We start from the raw sequence: 23,056 nt of genomic DNA, 5'->3' as shown, positions 1-23,056 counted from the left end.
TGCCAAATGCTGTAAACGCGGTTTACCTGACAGGAAAGGGTTAAAAATACATGAAAAGATAAGCTGCCACCAGCCCTGTCCAAGGTACATCTGCACTTTTCCTAAAAGATCCTTTGAGAGTGTCTAGGGCCCTTAGAAATGACAGGAAGACCCAAGTGCACTATACTGTAAGGTACATTGTGCACTTGCAACATGTTGCAGAAAAGTTGCAACATGGACAAGGACCAAGGGAAACAAAGTCTCCCAGTACTGACTGTCTTTAAGGGCATGTCAGTTTCCCCATAATAAAGTGAGTGAAAAGCCCAGGGGAATGCAGCTGAAGGCTGTGCTCTGCTGGAAAAGCCAGACTAGGGTGTAAAACAGCAGCAAAAAGTTGGGGGATACACAACTGCAGGAAAACTTTACATAAATGGAAATCTTTCCTAATACCTTATCATTTGGACATGGAGCATTTAAGGAATAGCAGACCTCCAGTTCAGCAACAGAATTACTTTCATGATTGTATGTGAATACAAATTAAAAATCAACAAGGGCGTTCACACCTTCGCAGGTGGCAATCCATAGCACCCACATTATATGCCATCATTACCCACATTATATGCCACCATTATCACAGTATGTCACTGACGATGTCCCGTAGGTCAGCACTGTCACTATAAATAATGTTCATGATGTGGCCCTCTCCCTACCATACAAGCACATGCAGGCACTTCATTTAAATGCATATACTCAATCCCAGAAACACACACACAAATACACACAGCATTACATTCAATCCAGCATGCAAATAGTACAAACTCTCTTTTTTATTTTCAAAAATGTACTTTTAGGACTTTTGCTGAGTCTTCTTTCCAGTGAGCGGGTTGCAAACAGATTTGCCAGTAGGCAGTGCCCGGGAAGGACCTGCACATGCCAGATACACACGCCACCGGATCTCCCCTTGGTTGCTTAGCAACCTAGGAGCCAGTGTGCTGTGCTGCACACTCCTGCACTTTTTTAAACTTACTAAATAAAGTGTTCTCCTTGAGTGAGCACAAACCCTGAGGGAGGCAGGAGGGATACACCATTCAATGAGCAAGGGGTTATGGAGGCGACGTCAACCCCCACAATTCATCTGTCTCTGCCACAGGGCAGCCACTTCAAAAGTCTATCCGTAAATCTCAGGTTTACCCTTAAGAACCATTTTATACATCAGGTTGTCTTTACTTTTTAGGAACAAGCAGCTTTCAACCCTTTTACGTACTTTGGCTGCAAGAGTACACACAAATACTGTGCTAGCCATGGCTCTAACATCAGGATTGCTGCATCTGTTGTTCTTATCAAGACTCTATTCTTTACTGGAACATACTTTTAGCTAGCTTTAGCTTTCATAATGTATTATTTTTCCATTAAATATTTTTATATGTTTTAAGGATTTTTTGGTCAAAATCCGAAAAAAAGTTTGATTTGATTTTTGATTGCAATTGAAGAATGGACATTTACAAGCCATGGGTTGGTGTCGAATGGATGTTGACATTTACTTGCAAACAGAAGTGGGGCTGAGAAATTACCCCCACAGTCCTCAGTCTTCACGCACCTTCCAATCCAGCAACTTCTGGTCAAGTGGGCGAATGACCCTCATCTGCCATTGTATCCTCCTAAAAAGTGCGAATTGGCGCTTTGGAACACAATTCTGTTGCATAAGCGCCTAACAAAAAAATAAAAAAAATAGTAAAATAAAATTAAGTCACAGGGGATTTGGATTTGAGATGTCACAAAAGATTTTCGCCAGTAAATGCAGCAACCAACTAGCATCTCAAACCGGCCCAAGAAAGGTATTTCGGCTGTAAACATAACATGTTTTCGAGTCAGTAAAATGAATCCCAGGGCCCGTAACCTCCTGTTGGACATGATACCCCAGAAAGGTGCCATCTGCTGCAAGGGGGCTAATGTACCCTGCCAACTTCAGATGGTCCACGCCCAACAGGCTGGTTAGAGAACAGACACAGCAACTCGCTGTTCTGGCACTATTGCAAACCGACTGCTTTATTATCCTCCATTTTGTGACGTCCTGATGTGACAATAGCTATACGCCTGCCAATGTTCAGCCAGAAAATCGCACTTTATGTATATTTTATGTGCAAGAGGCATTATTAATTATGGAAACATTTCTGAAATAGCTTTTTAGGCGTAATGAAGTCCTGTATGTGTATGCTTCTTTGTGTGTTGTGTCTCACTTTCAGGCTATCATCATTATTATGCGTACTTTGAGACGCACGCGTTATTTCAATGCCTGGAACTACCCTCCATTGCAAATGGCCGCATTTCTTGGCACTGTATCTGAGTCGGAGCCGAAAACCACTGTTTTTATAGGCAATGCTCACACGTCACAGCGGCTATTATTTTTTGGGGGGAAGGGGATGTTATTGCCTTTCAATGAGCGCCGAAGGGATGGAAAGCAAGGTCTTGGCAAGTGCACAGTAAGTGCGGATTCCATAAATCTTTCAAATAGTCTTCATGCGCCTATCAGAGCATTTGGAATTCAGGGCTGCCACCAGGCCCGCTTCCCACTGCACTCAGCCTGGAGGCGACGTCACGCTTCCGACCACGTGACATTTATGTCTCGGCCCGTGCAGTGCCTGTATTGCTGAGAGCATAGAGTTTCATCATAGTCTCCATAAAAAAAGCATTGAAGTCCCGCACTTGAGAGGTTAGCTCACCTTAAGCATGCTATCAACGTCAGCTGTTAACATCATTCCCCAGACCTATGAAAAAAAGAAATGTCAGTATAATTTCTTGTTTCAAAAATAAAGCGGATAACATAACACGCCAAAAAAAATGTGGACACCCAGAATGCACCAGTATGAGCTTTGAAGCACCTTTTGACACAAGTTATTGATGAAAGAATGCTCCGTATTGTAGAGCTGTGAAAAAAGGTTACATTTCTTTATGCCGAAATCTTTTATAAAGAATGAACATATATCGAATATTTTATAACAAAAAATGTGATAGACTTTTTTTAGGAGGGGGCCACCCCAAACCTCTGTTTCCCACCCCACAGCTCCGTTTCCCACCCCTAAAAACCCACCCAACCATTTCCCAAAAATATTTAACCCTTTACCCCACCCACCCCAAAAGGCATTCACTATAACATTTTTCATTATAAGAAATTCAATATATGTTCATTCTGTATACAAGATTCGATATAAACACTGTATACCATGAATAAAGTACCATATGTCAGGCTGAATGATGAGACTGCTGTAGGCACGGAGGCTGGGTGCCACCACCCGCCAGGGCTGGTGCACAGAATTTTGCCACTCTAGGCAAAGTATCAGATTGGCACCACCCAATCTGGGTCCTAGACCTTCTCAACCAACATCCACATTTTATTACTGATTGCTGCAATCGCCTGGTCCCAGTTATAGGGTTGTTGAGAACGGATACAGAAAAAGTGGGTATTTAAGCTCAATTATAGAAACTGACATACAGAAGGACTGATGAGAGAAAATCCGAATGTCCCTTCGCTCCCGACTGGCCCCCCAACCGAAGGAAGCCCCCTGACAGAATAACCACTGACCGTACGAGGTTGCACCAATCCCCACCGCTCCCAGCATGAGCACGCACCACAAACAGTACCCAGCCACCCGACCATATAACCCTACAATGGGACGGAATCTATCCAAACCAAGCGACAACAGTCAAGGCCATGATGACCTAGCTGTGTTAAACAGGAAGCACACGTGCAACCTGCAGATTCGGGACACTCACACGCCAATCCACATGAAGAACACGCATGTAAAGTTCTATGAGTTAGAGGACGGTGACATATACATACTGTCTTCATGTTTATTATTTTGCCACTTAAGCTCCCTTCAGCACTGCAGAAACGCAAGATGACAGAAGAGCTTGTGTATATGCTTGCAGATGCTACATGCTATTAACCCTATGTATGGACAGGAGCATTGTTAGGGATAATTAAAAAGTTGTTGTGCACATATCACCCGCAGGCCAATGGTGTCTGCGAAATGCCTCAACGTACTTCTTAAAGAGAGTATAACCAAAACACAGTAAAGTACCAAGAAAAACTGGCTTTACTGCCTGCCCCTGGCTCTGTTTGAGCTGCGGAACAAACCCAGGTCAGATCACCACCACACACCCCACGAGGTGGTGACCGGACGCCAAATACATCTCCCGTTATCTCCACCCACAAGGGCCAACAGGGATTTTGAAGGGACATCTGAAATCTTTGGTATAGAAATGTATGAATATGTCAATTCACTTATTTCTAGCGCTTCTTTTATCCCTCAACAGATCTGACGGGTACAGCGGAGGTCGGAGAACGATATACAAGAAACAGACGACACTCAGGAGCCCACAACAGAACTTCCTATTAAAAAAGGAGACCAGGTGCTCCTTAAGTACTATTTGAGGAAGTGGAATTCACCCAGATTTATCGGGCCGCACATAGTTGAGGCGGTCTCGGGCAGGCCAGTAAAAGTTGAAAATAAAACCCTTCCACAATGTCAAGCCCTACAGAGCATCGGCCTCGCCCCAACGCGCCATTGACATGGCCAATGCTACAGCAACGACAGACACACAAGACATCAGTAGTATTCCATTAGCAATAACCTCAAGTGTAGATACTTCTCTGAACACAAGTAAACGAGAGTGTATTAACCACCCTATGGTAAGGCGCTCACAAGCACTTGATGTCCCCACAGCTTCACTAAGACAACTGAATGAATAAACTGAACATCGCTGTTAAAAGATACAGAGTTCTAGAGGAGATATACACAGAAAAGATGAAGAATGTCCTGATGTAGATATGACCATACAGCACGCACAATCTCATTAGGAAAACACTGTGTTAACACTGTCTTCACATTTTCTCTTTTTATCCTCACATGCAGGGTTCTGCGTTTAATAAATGTATATGAATGAATGTTAGAGGTAGGTTGAAAATGTGATTTAGATGCGACCCCTTCATTGAACACCCTGAAGCACTGTCTCACCAATATATTCATGCTCTATGAAGTCCCACACACTCCAGACCAAGGTCACCACATGATTATTATAACGCATTCATAGAAAACATAGTTCAAACGTACCCACAACTCCACCGCACCCTACCCATACTTAGAGACAGATCCGTACAAAAAATCTGGGAAGAACTATTTGCATGGGTATTGAACGATTATTTAGTGCACCGGGCTTGAAGTACTTACAAATACTAACATAATAACGCTTTTTATTGTGATTTTTAGGCGGGCAACTTTATCATCTCACCAACGGCTGGACAGGGTGCTAAGCAGTGCATATATATTAATGGCTCTGATAATAAAATATGTTCTGACAACCGTATGGCTAATGCTGTCCAATGGATTGCTAGCTGCTGTCATTTGGCAGTTGTACACCGCTCTGCTTGTCTCTGCAACCCCTGATACTAACATTTCCCCTACCCAAGCTGCAAAGAGCACTGTGTTGGGTGGTACGACCAGCACGGCTGAAAAGGTAAGTAGAGGTAAGCGTAGCACTGGTACTGATGTTAATGGGGTTGACACATATCTCACTGGTACGGCACACATAACAAACAACATATGGTAAAATTGGTAAGGGCACCACATGGGACAGCTGCTATGTCTGCTCATTGATCCCATATGCCATGAGCGCCTCCAGGACCTCCGTAGCTACAGAAGTACCAGCAACGATGGCACAGAATCTCCTATAGCTCGCAGTGTTCCAGAAACGAGGCAGATTTCAAGGGAAAAAACAACACTCATATGGAGATCAAAGGCAACATACCCGTACGAGGATAGTTTTATAAAAATACTGCCTATGTTCGATAATTATTGGCAACACACTCAAGCACTACAGTACATAACTGACAGACCATAAAAGGGAGAAACAAGGAAGTAACATTAGACTACCTGCCGTGCAAATGGAACGCTAAGGAGACAGGCGGAGAACCCGGCTGAGGGCTCAGATGTTGGTATTTGGAAAAGTATACACTAACAAAGGATGGGTAGATGGAGTGGTGGAAAGCAAACCGCTAACGTTGACAAAAGCTATGGTAATCAAGGTTCAGGAAGAAAATGGCAAATGTCTCACGGAATGGGCCAGGAGTGCAAGCTTGCTGACATAGCTGGATAAGGAATATGGACCACTAACAATTATTCCTTTAACAACACCAACATTGTGCAACCAACACAACGGGGATATTAAAGTAGGAACAAACGAGGAATGCAGGCGGATCGAGAAGATAGTGGAGATGGGATTAGGAACAGCAGCACTCATGGATCATTATTGGGCCTGTGGGTCAAAAGCATATGACAAACTACCACCAAACTGGGGAGGGATCTGTTCACTGTCAATGTAGCCTCACTGGTAGAGCCTAGGAAACATGTCAAAATAGACGACTTCCTGAAAATGGATGAAGGCAACAGAAGAAGGAAGAGGTCATTATCCCTAGCCGAACTACCACCAGGCAACATCACCACCAAAGATGGGAAAATATGGAGAGTAAAACGACAGGGGAACTACTTATGGGGCAAATCAGAAACTGCTCTTGACGAAGTACCACCAACACATCGGTTGTTCAGCAGGACTGCCATGTTCTTCTCTGCAATAATACATCCAGTATTCCAAATGTATGCAAATGCAAAATGTCTCTAAATTACAAGATGGGAGCTAATGATGACAATAAACTCAACAGTGAATGGATTCAACGCAAGAAAAGAAGAGCTCCGAACTATGCGATTGGTGGCCTTACAAAACAGGTATGTCTTGGACCTCCTCACAGCAATGGAGGGAGGAGTCTGTGCAAAGATTGGAAGTTCCGGTTGCAAGTTCATACCGGCAAACGATGAAGACAACGGGACATTATCAGAAGCAGTATCTCAATTGACGAAAGTGCACGCTAAAATGGAAGAAGAATCCAAAAGCACAAAGAAGGATGGAAGCTGGTTTTCAGACCTTTGGTCCGGGATGCTGTCCTGGCAATCGGATGCTCTAAAAATACTGGCAGGAGGCCTGATCCTGGCGATGGCCTCGCTAATTGGGGTAAAAGCGTGCATGGCAAAATCTAAGACGACTGCAGAAGAAATGATCAGAAAGAAGCTGCTCCTGCCTGCAGAGGATGACCAGCAGGCAGATATCATACGTATGGAACGGGAGAGACTACGGCAACAGCTAATGGAATCAGACATGTATCCACCATCAATGAAACTAGAGAATCTAAGGAATCCAAAGATTTATTTTGGAAAATGGGTTTACTGCAAGTCTGGAGGAGGATGCGTGTATATGTATTGGTCTTTTGAAGATCATGGAAATCACTACGGACATCTGGCTGGGATCAAGAAGGTGTGGCGCCTGAGAGATGATAAATGGAGCAATAATTTTGTGGTCGACAAGTCGACCAGAGGGGGGACTGAAGAGAAAATATCTGAATGTCCCTTCCCTTCCGACAGGCCCCCCAACCAGAAGGAGCACCCCAACAGAATTAACACCGACCGTATGAGGTTGCACCAATCCCCACCGCTCCCAGCATGAGCATGCACCACGAATGGTACCCAACCACCTGACCATATAATCCTGCGATGGTACGGACTCAATCCAAACAAAGCGACCACAGTCAAGACCGAGCTGGAAATCATTATATGGACCGAATCAACTGAATCTCTTGCAAACAATGCTGCAGGTCATTAGAGACACCATGATGACTTAGCTGCGTTAGACATGAAGCACACGTCAATCTGCACTTTCGGGACACTCACACACCAATCCACACGAAGAGCATGCATGTACAGTTCTATGAGTTAGAGGAAGGTGACATGTACATACTGTCTGCATGTTTATTATTTTTCCACTTAGGCTCGCTACAGCACCGCAGAAACACAAAACAACAGAAGAGCTTGTGTATATGCTTGCAGATGCTACACGCTGTTAACCCTATGGATGGACAGGAGCATTCAAGGGACCTGACCGACCATGACATGCCTTAAACCTGTGGATAATTACGCTGAATGCATAATCGGAGCTGAAGTAGGCCTTAGGAAAATCCAGCAAGTCAGAATCGTCTCACAGACATCCCAAGCCGCAAGATGCTGTGCAAGCAGAATAGCCTTGGCAGGGACCGCAGCCGCCAAGGACATGATTTTGCAAGTGACATTCCTCACCCACCATGCCACAGTGAGTCCGGCTACAGGAGAGAATATTCCAAGCCAAAATACAAATTCGGCCTCACCGATGGTCTCCTCACACGTGACTTGACTGAACTGACACGATGCCAAGGCCTGGAAGATGAGAAGGCACCGCTGTCTCACGACGGGGATTGAGTTTGCAACACATTGTAACAACCCACCTACAGCATGCTCTGGGAATGGACCGCTCTCATGGCATTAGCAGAAGTACTGCATTGTTACACACTGTCACATAGTCACACCTTATCGATATACACTGTACGTAAGCAGGTGTCTTGCGTGCTGGGAACAACGGTAGTCACAGGCTTGGGGGCCCGCAGCCTGACCAATGAGGACACTGGGGGCTATGAGCTGGCGGCGGGAATCCCCAGCCAATCATCGTGCTCTCTAATTTAACACTTTTCAGGTGACAATTTTTAGGGACGATCCAAGTATACCACCTGACACAGTGCCCACCAGTAACAACACGCACTATATGTTCCTATACTGGACCTACCACTCAGGGAGCCAACCCGGAGTGGCGTTAGGTTCAGGGAAGGATTTTGGTAAGTGACGCTGATTGTGATGTCACTAGTGTACAAAAGCAGCCTGCAAGCCCAAAATTGGCAAGATATGCCTGGACTGGATTTTGCTCCATGCGTGTGATCCCTGCTTGTATGCTATAATAAAACAGCAGTAACCCTTTGCTTATTGTGTGGACCTCGACTTCTTTGGGACATTGGAAGGAGTTGGGGCCTTCCAAGAGCTGGAGGTCCACAGACCCTAGGTACGGCTCTGCCGGCCCCAGAATTTACCCTAACACGACGGTCTGCAAAAACAGCGACCCGGAACAGTGACACACTTATTAGAAGGAAGAAGTTACTTTTGTTAATTTGATCATCATTCCTGCCACAAAGCTTGAAAAAAGGCATTATATTATGTAATAAAATACACGTCTTCAAGCAATTGAGTAGTGGCAAAGAAAGGAATCGCTTCTGCAGAAATGATAACTTGAAGGTTTAAGGCAGGATGCTCCTCTGCACCTCTGCCTCCTTTCAAGCCCCCTGCCCGTTAGTCGAATATACCCTGGCAAGGCCTGGCTCGTAGTTTCGTTTTCACCGTGTGAGGTACAGTATTCCCACCTAAGCCCACTCTCTGTGCTGTTAAATCCTAGTTTTAGGCAGGGCAATGAACCACATAGCAACCCCTTATGAAAAGGTTTATTTTAAATGGGAGTGTTATTTAATTTATTAGGTCTTGAGGATGGAAGACAAAGACCCTAGCAGAGGACAACCGAGACAAGACCACAAAACTAAGGAATAAGGAAGATGGGCGTGGGGCGTGAGGCAAATAAACCAGAGAAAGCCTCATGTCCCACTCCCCAGGTGCAGGAAAATAATTAAATAACATCTGTGTACAGCACACCCCTGCTTTTTAATGTATGGTTTCAACTGCAGCGCCACCTCAAACATTTGGTAAACTGCAACAAACATAGGACTAAAGGAAAGCATATAAGAGTGGTACTTTACGGGCTGCACATAACAGGCCTGAGTTAACTTGAGCTCTTGGTCTGTCTTCCATGCTTAGCATTGGAAGGCACAGTGGAGAAGTCCAGCTGTCAGGACCTGTGCTGTCAAAGGCAAAGCTGGTGGCAGACGGCAAACCCGTCGCCCAAAGGACAGATGGACGCACACACACACACCTCGGTGCCAAGAACACAGGCACAATTGTAATTCTATTTGGTAAGCGCCCAGAACCGCAGACTAGAGGTTTCAAGTGTAGTACAAATGAAAGACAAGGAGCTTATTGGGGCAATGAGTGTATGTTGACAGGAAAATAGATGGAACTGTTACAGTCACAGTGTCTGTCACTCAGTTTCTGCTTTTCTAAGCTGTTATTGAATAGGAAAGCAATATTGGTAGCTATATGCAATGCATTCAGTTCTAACATTGGCCCTGGGCCCTGCCCGTCGCCCTGCTGGGCTGTGACCTGGGAAATGGTCCAGTGGACCAGAGTTAATTTTCAGCCCATGGCCACAGGAGTTACAATGATACACACATACATGTATACACTCATTCTCCCTTTTGCTTCCATACATCTACTCTCTATCCCACCCAATTCAGCGATTGCCTCCCCCAAGAACAAGAGGTAGAACAATTACAACAATACAACACAACAGCAAGACTTATCCTTGGCCTCAAGCCCATGGATTTTATCTCCAGCCCTGAAATCTCTCCACTGGCTCCCAGTGGCTGCAAGTATCAAGTTCAAGACCCTCTGCATCGTCCGCAAGGCTTTCTGGGACCAGGGCCCGCACTACATCCAATGCTCTCTTCCAAAATACCTTTCATCGCGAGCCCTTGGCTCAGCTACCTCTAACTCTCTAAGGGTTAGGCACTTCTCCAGGCAGACAGTGGGGAGTAGGTCTCTCTCCTCTGCAGGTGCCTCCCTCTGGAATGGCCTCCCTGCCCCTTTCAAACTTGAGCCGGATCACCTGAAGTTCCTTGCACTATCTACGGGCCTACCACATACTTAGGGGCTATAACTGTAACCCTACAGTCCCTTATTCTCCTTACAGTAACCCAGAGCTGCGCGGCCCTGGCTGCACTCACTCAGAGCATTGCTGCCCTGATTTCCCCTCCCCTCTCCCTTGCACTTCCCTATCCCTTTCCCCTTGCACTTCTCGTTCTCGCGCTTGCACGATCTGAATGACTCAAGGCCTAGTAAGATTGTTTGTCTCGTCCTCCCTCTGTCTCCCATGCCAAGAAACACTTGTGTACAGGCACATTAAAAATGACTTATCATACCATATCATAGCAACAGGGCATCCCTCACCTGCCTGTGCGGTGCAAGGGTCTGAGTCTCTCTAAGCAGGCAGGACCACCACCCAAAGCAGCAGCAGGCTGCAGCTAGTGTGCAGGATGGGCCACGGATGGTCCAGACCAGACGACTTTCCAGAAAAGAAGAAGAACATTCGTACGAGTCTCAGTCATGAGGGCAAGTGCAGTACTAATGCGCAGGTGCGACCTGAGGCCCTCCGCACGGCACAGCGCCCCATGCCCACACCCAAATCCCGACCTGGACCTCACAGTGCCTGTTGTGCTGCTTGCTACTGCAGACAATGCTGGGAAGTGCCGCCGGTCTCACGACTCGAGAGAGAGAATAATAAATATATGTACACAAAAAATGAATACGTGGTTTTGCCTTCGGCAGCCTTTGCCGCTCTACCATTTTTGCATTACAGGCAAGCACCTAACCGTGGCTAGTGGTAGCACTGGGCCTGTCTGGATCCTGCATCCATGCTGCTTTCAAAATAATAAAGAAGTGAGATTTCTAGGGCAACATTTGCAGTCCAGGATGAGGCTACTTGCGTTAAAGCAACGGTGCAGGACACACATTTAAATAGCAACCTAGAGCAAGGTATACAGGCCATAGTGTAAAGTTGAGAACATAGATCAGTAGTCATATGAAAAGCGTACTGCCCACTTTTCGCCCATAGATACACAGAATGCCCAAGCGCTCAAGCATGGATGAAAGGAGACAGATGGGGAGCAGCAAGTCATGTGCACATGCCATAGTATAGAGAACATGCATGTGAAGATATCAGGAAGGTGCACACATCTGACCATCGTCTGAGATAGAAGAGGGCCATGGTTTTCAAGTAGTGCAGCCTGGAGTGAGCCAAGATTCAAATGACTTGGTGATGCTGTATACAAATGGTGTGATGAAGGCAATGGTAAGAGGCTTTTGAGTCCGGGGACTGGGCACCCTTCCCCGCTCTTTGATGCTGGCCCTTGAGGTGGTATACAGGGGAACACCAGGACCTCCGCCCATCCGTAGTCAGGTATATTATTACCCCTGGCAATCCCTGTCACCCCTAAAGTATCCCCAGCAGTTTGAAAGGAGAGATGTTAAAAGCAGAGACTTTTGCTGCTGACAAGCCTGTGGGCAGGGTGATCTGCAAGCATGATTACATGGACAGGTATCTAGGTCCTGTAAAAGACAGGTGCGTGAGCACCACTGGTGGAAGGTATTGGGAGTCAGCCTAATTTAGAAGCGGGGCGGGGGGGTGATTGTGATGCTATCTGATGTTGGACAGCCATCCAGGACAAGATGCCTGACTCCAAGGTGGCATATCACTGTTAGATGTCTTGCTACGTGGGGACATGACTTGCTCTGCAGCTTAAAAAGTTACACATAGGGACATTTTAGTTTGTCTTGCTCCCTGGAAATCAGGGAGAGGAGAGTTGGGGCGGAGTGAGGGATAGTAATAGAAGAAGAGGTAGAGGAAAAATACATGGAGAAAGGAATGGAAGGACGCGGAGGAGGAACATCTAAGGACATAGAAAGGTGAGAAGGAGGAACTCAGAGACAGAGGAAGGAAAAGAGCCCAAAGAGACAAGACTGAAGAGCGAGAAAGGCAGGAAGGAGAAGGCGTAGCCAATGGAGGAAGGCGAGGATGCATAAGAGGAACATTCAGAGGGAGAAGAATGGGAGGAAGGAAGAGGAATGCGTGCATGAGTGAAAGAAAAGATGGAGGGGGGGGACATATAAGAGGAAGATAGGAAGGTAGCAGGCACCAGGAGACAGAGGAGAGGTGAATAACTTGTCCAGTCATGGGCTAGGAAGGTGCACCTGAGCTGGTGGAGAGGGACCATATACAGGACTAGAGATACACAGGAAATAAGGGTCTGGTAGAGATGACCTATTGTCCAGCCTTAGGCTCAGTAAGATTGCTTTCAAGATCAAACAGAAGGGGGACACTTTCTGATGGCTGACCCCCATTGCATGACCTCAGGTACTGAAATAGTGCTACCAGGAGGATCAACACATGACCAAGATAACCCCTGGACCAGTCAATTAGCACATGATCATACTAACTCGTGCACCAGCTAAGTAAGACACAGTCATGAAAGAAGTGCTTGTGAGAGTATAAAACCAAAGCGACTGCTTGTTTCACTTGCCCCGAGATGTGACCCTGAGTCAAGAAATAGAGTGTAGGGCATATTTATTTATTTATGTTTGCATTTGTAGAGCGCACAAACACCCACAGGCAATGAGGCGCTGGTTACAGGAGGGGGAGGGAAAAGGGAGGGAAGAAAGGTAAGGGGGAGCACGGAAGGCGAGAAATACAGGTGGTTATTTAGCATCATAGTACCATGTCATCAAGGCTTCATAATCACTGAACAAGGCTAGTTTTTAATTGCTTCCTGAAAGGCCAGTAAGAGGATTCAGAACGTAGTTCATGAGGGAGTTTGTTCCAAAGCCGGGCAGCAATGACTGGGAAACTGGATCCCACAGCTCTTGTGTGTTTGAAGGTCCCAAAGAAAGTGAAATACCTGGCAGGATACCAAAGTGTTTATTACATGAGCTCTAACCCAATCACTTTGTTTATTCAGCCCTGACCCCTTTGGTAATAAGAACAAAGCACTTTTAGGAGTTTAATTTGGTTTCAAGTAGTTTTCGGTTCCCACTGGCCACTTCAAGGGTAATTATAAATATAAACGAAGCAACATTATAGCCACTTAAACCACGAATAAGGCTTTTTTTCAAGAGCATCCACGAGAAATAAATCACACTCAGTGATTGACAATTTTTAAATATTTAGGGACTGACACTGTTAACAGGTTAGGCAGTAAATGAGTTGCCCAAGATTACACACTATTGTTCAATGGTAATGCTGAGATTTGAGCCCAGTCTGTAATTTTTGTACTTGAACACATTCTTTTCCTGTTCTTGTAATACAGTGTACAGGTTTTATTTGTGAAGTTTGACTTTCAGGCACTACAATTTCATCCTGCTTTGTAGAATTGTACACAGATCATATAATAAACCACCATGCCAATATTAAAACAAACATCACAAAAACATATTATGCAAAAGGAATATGACTGTGTCTTTATTTTCGCCATCATAAATGGAAGCATAAAAGTTCAAAAATTACTACTGTGAGCCTAAAGTAATCTCATGTGGGGGTTTTCTATTACGTTTCAAAGATTTAAATATTGAGCAAAAGACACTGTGCAATACGGTCGCCCTGCTTGTATTTGGGCCTCATTATGACATTGCCGGTCCGGAAACAAGGGCGGCGGTAAACTCACCGGCACCCTTGTTTCCAGACCGGCAAATTACAGGTTTGCCTGCCAGGACTGCTGCGCCCGACAGGTCTGACCCTGCCGGGTGCAGCGGCCACGTTAGGTAGACTCTTCACGGAAGCGCCGGCACCATTAGCAACGGTGCCGGCGCTTCCGTGTTCTCATTCCCGTGGAGTCTTATGGGACTCCACGGGAATGGGGAACAACATTTACCGGCACCTAGCTTGCCGGTCGAAGAGATTTGTAATGTCCCGAATGTCATGATGCCGGCGGCAACCCGCTGGAAACACCGACAGGGTTACCGCCGGACTCGTAATGAGGCCAACTGACTAGCCGATTTTTATTAATTAAGTGAAGAAACTTTGAAATAAAAAAAAGCTATGGAAAATAAGCAGACCTGAAATAAGCTTGACAGAGGCCTGTGGCATTCAGTCCACTCTCTCCTGTTTACTGCCCCTGATAAGACAGCACAGTACTATACGGTACAGTGAGATAAGATGATCTGTACAGGATCACTATGCCACTCTGCAGCAAAGCTGGGATCTGAGCCTCAGCATTTTGACTGCACTGTCTCTCTCTTCTGACTCATGTGTTATGATCCTTATTAGGGGTTGCCGGGCAGTTTTTTTTTCGGTATCACCATCGTATGGGCTGGAATATATCACTGGAAATGTCTCGGGGATATAGGTCAGGGGCAACGCGCTCGCCTTGGCAACAAAAGAACGCAGAATACCACAGGTTCGGTCTGCAGCTTAGAAATCCCAGGGTTGCCTGTTATAAAAACCCAATTACATATTTTTTTTATGGGGGCACACTTACCATACCCTCCATTCGAATTCCCCTCACCCCATTACTCTTCACCCTTAGCCCACCCACTATTTAACAACCCCCCCACCATCCTACCTACCCCCAAGCGAGCACAGAAAAATGTGGCGAAATACCTCACTGCAAAATGCGTGCAGACGTCTGGGGCCAGATGGGGGCTACCTTTTTTTCGGCCCCGGTCTGGATGGACGCAGCCTAGACCAGCAGACACGTGATGTTATGTTGGTAGGTGTATAACTAGCACGTTCTGGTCTCAACGAACCTGGAATCATGGAAAGCATTGATACAAGCAATGTTTACAGCTGGGCCTTGGTAGCATTAAGCAATGTTTGGTACGGCATGTACGAAATACGATTATATGCAGTAGGACGCAGAGGCGTTGCTAAGTGGGGGAGGGGGGATGAGGGGGCTATAGCCCGGGTCTTTTGGTTGTAGCCAGGTCCGGCTCCAGGAGGTTTCATCTGGGTGGGCCAGGGTTATGATCAGGGGGGCCCACATTCCGTTGGGTGTGGTTCTAGGAGTACCCTAAACAAAGTGCTGGAGTTGATAAAGATTTCCTAGATCCCTGATCCAGCAAAAAATGTCTTCCCAGATCTGAAAAAAATACATTAGCACCCCTCTATAAAAAAACAGTAGATAGCAAAAGAGAAGCAAGGAAAATAGTGTTGGAACATCAGTCTACCTATCTTCCCTTCCCATCTGCTCTCCCCTTTCTGTCATATCTGATTCTCCTTCACCTTTCGCCATCCAGTCACCTTCCTTCAGCTGCCCTAACCACTGTTCCCCTTTACCTCCCCCACCTATTCACACCAGCACCCAGCATGCCTTTCCTGGTTTGGCTTGGGAGAATTGAGGGTGATGCCGCCTCCTACTCCTCCTTCTCGAGGGCTGGACAGTCAGGCCACCAGTCTTTGTTCCATCTCAGATGGTGTCCACCCAACAATACTTTCCTGAGCACTGTGGTTATTCCTAGCGGGCCCCGGAGGAGAGGCTTGTGCTCTCTCCATCTTTTTGTGAAAGATAGACACCCCCCGCCCGAATACTGAAGCAAGGAATCAGAGATTTTGTTTCCTAAAACATTACATTTTTTTCAAACTTCTTTTAATTTCAAGAACAGAACATACCATGCCCAATCAATACAGGTAGTCTAACAATATTTCGAGCACAACAACATATCCTCCAATAACATACACATGTATACAATCCACCCTTCATCCACCCATTCCAACCCCCCCCTTCCAACGGAACCCATGCTGTAGTCCCATTCTGAATGTCTCGCATCAATGGTTCATGTCAAAAAATACATTTTTTAAACACAAAATGTTATTTTTTGTTGCATTTTTGCAGCACATTTCAATTGAGTTGAGAGTGCAAGGGAGTTCTAGGGCTGTAAGGGCTGCATTATTAGGCAAACAGTGCTGGTTGAGGGGTTTGCAACCTCCCGGTATAGCTTGTGGTGGGGCGTGCACCTCTACATCATTGTCTGGTACATACTGTTTATAATATGCAATTGTCCATGATGACTCTTTGTTTGAAGTGTTTACTTTGATTTTGACACAATTATGTTCAATAAATGTGGCCCGGATATTTGCAAAGTGTGATGTGTGTGATGTGTGTGTGTGTCCTAATGCCTGTGATGCCCATCTATTAAAACATGAGTGAGGCTTTTTGGAATAGCTTATAATGCAAACTGAATCACTTCTAGAGACACCTACTTTTAACAGGTAAGGCACAGTGAAATCGAAAAATATGCCCAGGATCACAATTTGGTCGTGTGGTAAAGCCATAATTTGAGCCTTGCCTGAAATTTAGATACTTGACCATACATCTTCTGAACTCAGGTTGGTACAAATATGTGTTGAAGTTTGCTTTGAATACCTAAAATAATGCTACATTTTATACAGATTACTTTAAAAACGCTCAAGTCACATGATACACCAACCTGACAACGTATTCACCATTGTAGAAACATGTTGATGAAAAGATTAAGGGGGGGCATTTTGTTTTGAATCCTAAATTGCACTAATCGGAATTCTCCTGTTTACACTTCTTTGAAAAAGGGGCCATTCATACATTTGTATTGTTTCCACCATGTACTGGAAAAGTAAAAACAGGCAAAAATTGCCTTTGCTCTTTACTTTATCACTACATGTCCGGAAAGGTGTATATCACTTCCACCATTAACGATTGTGGGAGCCATCCACAATGGATTCCTTTGGACGCTACCCGCTTTTACCAGGTGTAAAAGTCAGGCAAATCCCATAGGAATCCATTGGTTTTCTGGCAATGTAAAAATACATGCTGGTGGAATACCAATCGATTTGGCAGGGGGACCTTGTTAAGTTCAATCAGCTCCCCAACTTGGTCTGCCAGATCATACAAAATCCTGCAGCTGATAAAAAGTGGAGATACATGCATTTAACACCACTTCCTCCACTCCTCATGACCTGGAAATTATCCTCTATGACTGTAGCTTTATTTTCCCCATCCTGAATGGAAGCCTACAAGCTCCAGCATAGCAATTAATGAGAATTTACAAAAAATCTCATACAGACACAAAGGGAAATCTGGGCGTATACACATTCACTTAAAGGAGACAAACGGAAGCCAACATGAACTGGCAAAGCCAAAAGCTTGGGATTTTTATCAGGCATGGATAGGCATTTGCTAAGCACTGCCATAATTGTACCACCTGGTCATAAGATGGGAACAGCTGGAAAATGGTGCCAGTAACTGGGCATATGATGGTATTGCCTGGCAAATGTCTGCTAATACCTATACACAAGCCAAAACTGCTGGCTTTGTGATTGCTTGTTTAAGACAGAACTTCAGTACAAGTCACAGGGGCATTGATAAATATATTGCTTATAAAATCAACTGGCTGAAGACACACATTAAGAGAATTTTACTACACCACAAGCTCATTTACAGAGGCAATAAAGTAATTAAACACACAAAAGAATGCTTAGATATAACACTGGCAGGCTCTATACAGCAACACGTTTGGTGTTACTTTGTGATTGAGCTCGCTCAAAGAGTTCTAGAAAGGTGAGGTTTTGGCGGTGAAGCATTAACATAAATGACCCGACACACCCATAGGATGTGTGTTTCTCCACACATTTTATTGGTATCACTACATATTATCCCCACCAAAATATATTGCCGTATATATGGTCGTTTGGAACAGCCATAGGCAATATTTTGGGGGGGGGGTCATTTTGGGGTTTTTTGGGAGCAGGGGTTTCGGGGGTGTCCCGCGCTCCTATAAAAATAATGCAGGGGTTGTGGGGGTGTCCCCCGCAGGTTCCATGCCTTAATATTGCCGCAAAAATATGGCGATATTTTTGTATGGCGATATTTATGCGGGGTTTTTTACACATGGAACCATTTTATTGCCATACTATCTGTGTTCCACATCATGAGTTCTGGTTGTACCTAATAGGTAAAACGTCTCTGAATAAATTAGATAGAACCACCATCATTGCTCTGGCCAGCCTTCCATACCATTGTTTGCATATCAGCCTTGGCCCTGTCACTAATGTCAGAAGCCCTTCCAAAACTGCTGCACCACAGGGCCTAAAAAGGCATGTGGTAGCTTGTATTTCAGTGCAGATGGAACACGGCCTAGCTATTGAGATTGAACTGCACCTTTTAGTGGCAGCACCATTTGCTAATGGCTTGTCCCCTTTTCTAATCGCACGGACATACTACAGAATCATGGCATGGAAAGTTGCGCAAAGCAATGGTAGTGGAAATGTTTAATTCAAAGCCTTGCATCTATCACTTTTTGATTTTACTACACGCTCCCCTCCAGAGTTAAATTTGTGTTTCTATCAGCTTTATCTTTTCACTTATACTCAAGTAGTTATTGCAGCAAAATATATTCTTTGAATGTTATTTGTAAGGGCCCCTAGTCAGTTGATGCAACTTCTGCAGAAGTCTTTGTTCAAGCAACTTTACCTGTCATTTATTGTTTGATGTAGTTAACCATTTTGTTAAGCATGATGTGGAAAACCACCATATTCCCACAAAAAACAATCATACTTTAAATTACAGAAACCAAAACTGTGATTTTAGGTATGAGAAAATTGTTTTAGGCAGCCTGCTTGAATAAGTGTGCTACCTCACTTAGAGGTGTGAATGCCCCCCCATCTCCCTGGTCATATGTACTTTCAGGGTGTGGGGCATAAATCATTGTCTAGGGCAAGAAAACAAACCTGGCCAGGCCTCCTGCAATTAAGCCTCTCAGAATGATGTCTCTGAGGTTGCTGCTGAATGTTTAGAGTGGCATCCACCCCCCCACTCCCTCGGTTACCAGTGGTGTATAACACCACTGACATGGCCTCCTTTCTAGGGGGGGGCCAGAGGCAGGCTCTGGGGGGGTCTGGCCCCCTTCTCCCCCCTTCTGGAGCCGGGCCTGGTTGTAGCCCGGATAGAAGCTCAGGAGTTACAACCAAAAAGGCTAGCTAGCCCCGAGTCCCGACAGTACCAAAATTGGAGTAGCCCCAGATCTTTTCCAGACCTAGAAACACCCCTGCCGGACGGCTCAAGGACAAGTAGTGGCGCGAATGTAGTAACTGTGAGGAGGTCGTATACTGCAACAGACATTAGTTACACGTTGGGATAGGGAGTGGGTGGGAGAACACGTCGGATAAACCACAGCTTGTAAACACATACGGTAATCAGTGCAATGTGTGCATTTGTAACGTATATAAGCGCAGTTGGAGTTATTGTTACAAAAAATAATAAAAAATGTAATTTATAAAAGAAGCACTTTCTGGTGTAGGTACATTGGGATTCATTACAAATATGGTGTGCAGTAAAAAGGTCAGGAATGCAATTACAGCTACTTTTACTGCTCTGCCATATTATATGGTTTTTCCTCAACAGTACCGTCGTTCCTTAATCTTCCAGACAATTAGCTTGGGCACGAAACGCATCCTATTTCCCCACAGCAGTGCAAAGCATGTTTTAGTCACTGTGTAACCTTGGATTTCAACTTAAAAGAGGAGGCATGATACATGGCCACTAAAGGTTTGCAACTCCCTCTTATTTAAGTTACACCCGAGTTCAGTTTCCCGCACTCTTTTCAGTTTTTCTTATAGAGATTTCTTTAATAGATGACGCTTTAATATGACTATTTTTTTTTCCAAACATGTTTTTATTGGTTTTTCAACAAGCAAGTTATACATTATGGCCTGTGCAATGAGGGTGCCTCAGTCAGCACTGTCTTGCTTGAAAATACATACCAAAGAAATAAACATAAAACATAAACAATAACTGTAGGTCAGTGGGGAAGGTGTCACTGCGTGGGGAGGCCTTGATTCGGTGGGAGTGCCCTCCTCGAGGTCCCGCTTCGGGTTAAGGGCTCCTGGAAGTTGATGCTGCTTCAAGATCTATTTTAAGAGTATTGTTATAATTTAAAATGTGCGTACATTATTGGTATTGTGAAATGATGAAATGGCGGTACCGTGGCCTGACAACTTCGGGTCAGGGTTGAGCCCTCAGAAATCTTTGAATAAGATAGACACAGTGGAAAAGGATAGGTTCCAAAGACAGCCAGCAATTAAAGCTTGGATAGCTAACCCAGGAACGCTACTTGCTGAGGACCTGAGACACATTATATGTATCGTAGCCCACAAATGCCCAAGAAAAAGGCTCAGACCGCGCATAGTTGTACACTAGGAAAAAAGCTTAGCCTCTCCTTAAACATTCCCTCTTTTCATCAGTTTGCATCTAGACGAAGAAGCCGTGAAATGTCAGGGGATCTCTAGCGCGGGACTCTCCCATTGCATTTTGTGCATTCCTTATGCAAGGACATGATCTAAGTTGCACTTTCAAGGCAAGGATTGTTTGCACACATAACCTGGGCATTCGTCCATAGATATACCAACATTCTTGCTCTTCCCATTGGCTACCCTTACCTCTCTCTTCTGGAAAAAGGGCAGATGGAGACATTCTTCTTTTGTTGGCATAAAAGTCAGCAGATTTATTATCAGACATTACTAAACACGACAGGCTTATCATCACTGCAAAAACCAAACTTTGTGCAAATTGCTCTACCGGTGCAGCGACCAGCCGACTGCTCCATCTCCCAACCTTCCTTCCCTCATTTTCGAACCAAGTCCACTCTAGGCCAAAGCTCCCACAACCATTATTATCTATGCCCCACCTGCCCTTGCAGGTGATCCTGGGATGGAAGAGTGCCAATTTTGCCAGGGGAAGCCGAGCCCTCATCGATACCTCCTGCGTCCTTGCCGCTAGGCCTCAGAGGAGCGCTGATCGCGAGAGGAGCGAAAACCCCTCCCGCTTTCCCACGGCTCGTTAGTAGTCCTACAGTGTCACTGGTCGCTAAACACTGCCACGCCACAGATGGGTCCACGGCCATCCGTACTCCCCCGTTGTTGTTCATAACTCCAACAGCTTTGTGCACAAGTTCCAAAAGAACAGATCCATGCCTGCCAGAGACAACTGTACTCTGTATTTCTCCTAGTACTCCAGCACTTCAGGTTGATCAAACCGTGCCTGGCCTGAGTGAAACCTCTGCCCTTGCAGAACTTAGCCATTGCACCATTTAGCTTTCTTCTCAATTTTTTCACCGCCGAATCACTTTCGGCTCCCCTCCATTTTTGCCTTGGTAAAATTTTGGACCAGATGATCTCTGTATCTCCCAACCGGGAGGCCAATTCCTGCAGGGTGCCCATTATTTCCCTCATTAGTACCCCTCTGCTCAGGCTTGACAGATCATTTCCACCCGGATGAATGATAAGTACGTCGGGCCTGCAATATCTACTCAACAGCTTATCCACATGCCCTTGCAGCTGGCCCCATCTCATCCCGGGCACCCCATGCCGCCAGATCTGGTACTCGCCAGCTGTCATCCTCTTCCTTTCTGTCATCCATTTATCCTTGGCCCTTGTCACAAAAGAATGACCCACCACCCAAACGGACCGCTTCCTCCTTTGAGCTTCTGTTTTTTAAGTGGAGATGAGAATGTGGCATATTAACATTACATTTTGTCCCGCCTTATACATCTCTTGAAGCAGCTAGACTTGCATCCCCCTATTTCCATAATTGCCTCTGGCCTCATGCCCAGCACTGCTGCTGATGTGGCTCCCCCAATGCAGAATGAATGGGTTACAAAAAACCCTTATGTCACTCCCATGTCTTTCAATGCCGTGCCCATCATGCTCATGAACTGGTACCTGCTCAGTGCCATCCTGTCCCTGTGCAAAAATAGGGGTGAGCCTGCCCCAGCGGGCTGTCTTACTTGCAGTTATGTGGCTAGACCGACTACCGGACAAACTGGGCTTTCCTTAATTCCGTAGAGTTTGATTGCCCTCCCCCTCCTTTTTTAATCCACCTTAGACTTTCTTAGGTGTATGTGGACCAGATCCTTAGCCAACGTAACATCTTCCAGCCTCAAAAACCCTGAACCTCGGCCCTCTTTTTTCTCTGGAACCAACTTGCTTATTCTGAAAGCCCCAAAGAAGGCCAAGGTGAATCCTGCCGTGAACAGTACCTTCTCTCCTTCAATCTGGCAAGATTTTGGCAGGATTCCTATCAAACTGCACAGTTTTAGAATATCAATGGGGCGCTTGGTGTCAGATATTTTCTCTGTGTGCTTCGCCCAACCTTTCATAGCCATCGTGATGTAATGCTCTTTAGTAAGATCAGGCATCCCACCCAGTTTATGGTAGTGTGCTATTGCTGCCAAGTGATAATCTACCCAGGCTCTGGTTTTCTGATTCTGCTAGCCCCACCCAACAAAGGCGCGCACTGGCGATCCCCCTTGATGCTTCGCCATGAATTCCTCCTTGAAAGTCAGAATCGCTCCGAACACACTTTGTATCTCCTTCCTGTGCCTGGCGCCAATGCTGTGTCGATCAGTGAGCTCAAAGTTTCCGATCATGCCTCACCATGGGCCCTTGAATGGGTCCATCCTTTCGTTTGCCTCTGGTCTGTTCTCCCGAAACT

General features: G+C 45.5%; 1 long non-coding RNA gene across 4 annotated transcripts in view; it reads right to left on the bottom strand.

Annotated features, from left to right (window-relative positions):
• Nucleotides 1-23,056, bottom strand: part of LOC138580991 (uncharacterized) — a 98,322-nt gene that overhangs the window by 45,917 nt on the left and 29,349 nt on the right. For 3 of the 4 annotated variants that reach the window (XR_011304394.1, XR_011304393.1, XR_011304392.1), the window contains one exon: nucleotides 2,700-2,744. The exons of the other annotated variant lie outside the window; for it this stretch is intronic. This is a non-coding gene — a long non-coding RNA (uncharacterized lncRNA). The remainder of the gene's footprint in view (nucleotides 1-2,699; nucleotides 2,745-23,056) is intronic. 4 annotated transcript variants of the gene reach the window in all.

Source organism: Ambystoma mexicanum, chromosome 3p (assembly GCF_040938575.1).
Source record: "Ambystoma mexicanum isolate Mex_15411 chromosome 3p, UKY_AmexF1_1, whole genome shotgun sequence".
Classification (NCBI taxonomy): Eukaryota; Metazoa; Chordata; class Amphibia; order Caudata; family Ambystomatidae; genus Ambystoma; species Ambystoma mexicanum.
Note: the sequence above shows the minus strand (reverse complement) of the source record. Positions and strands in the feature narration are given on the sequence as shown.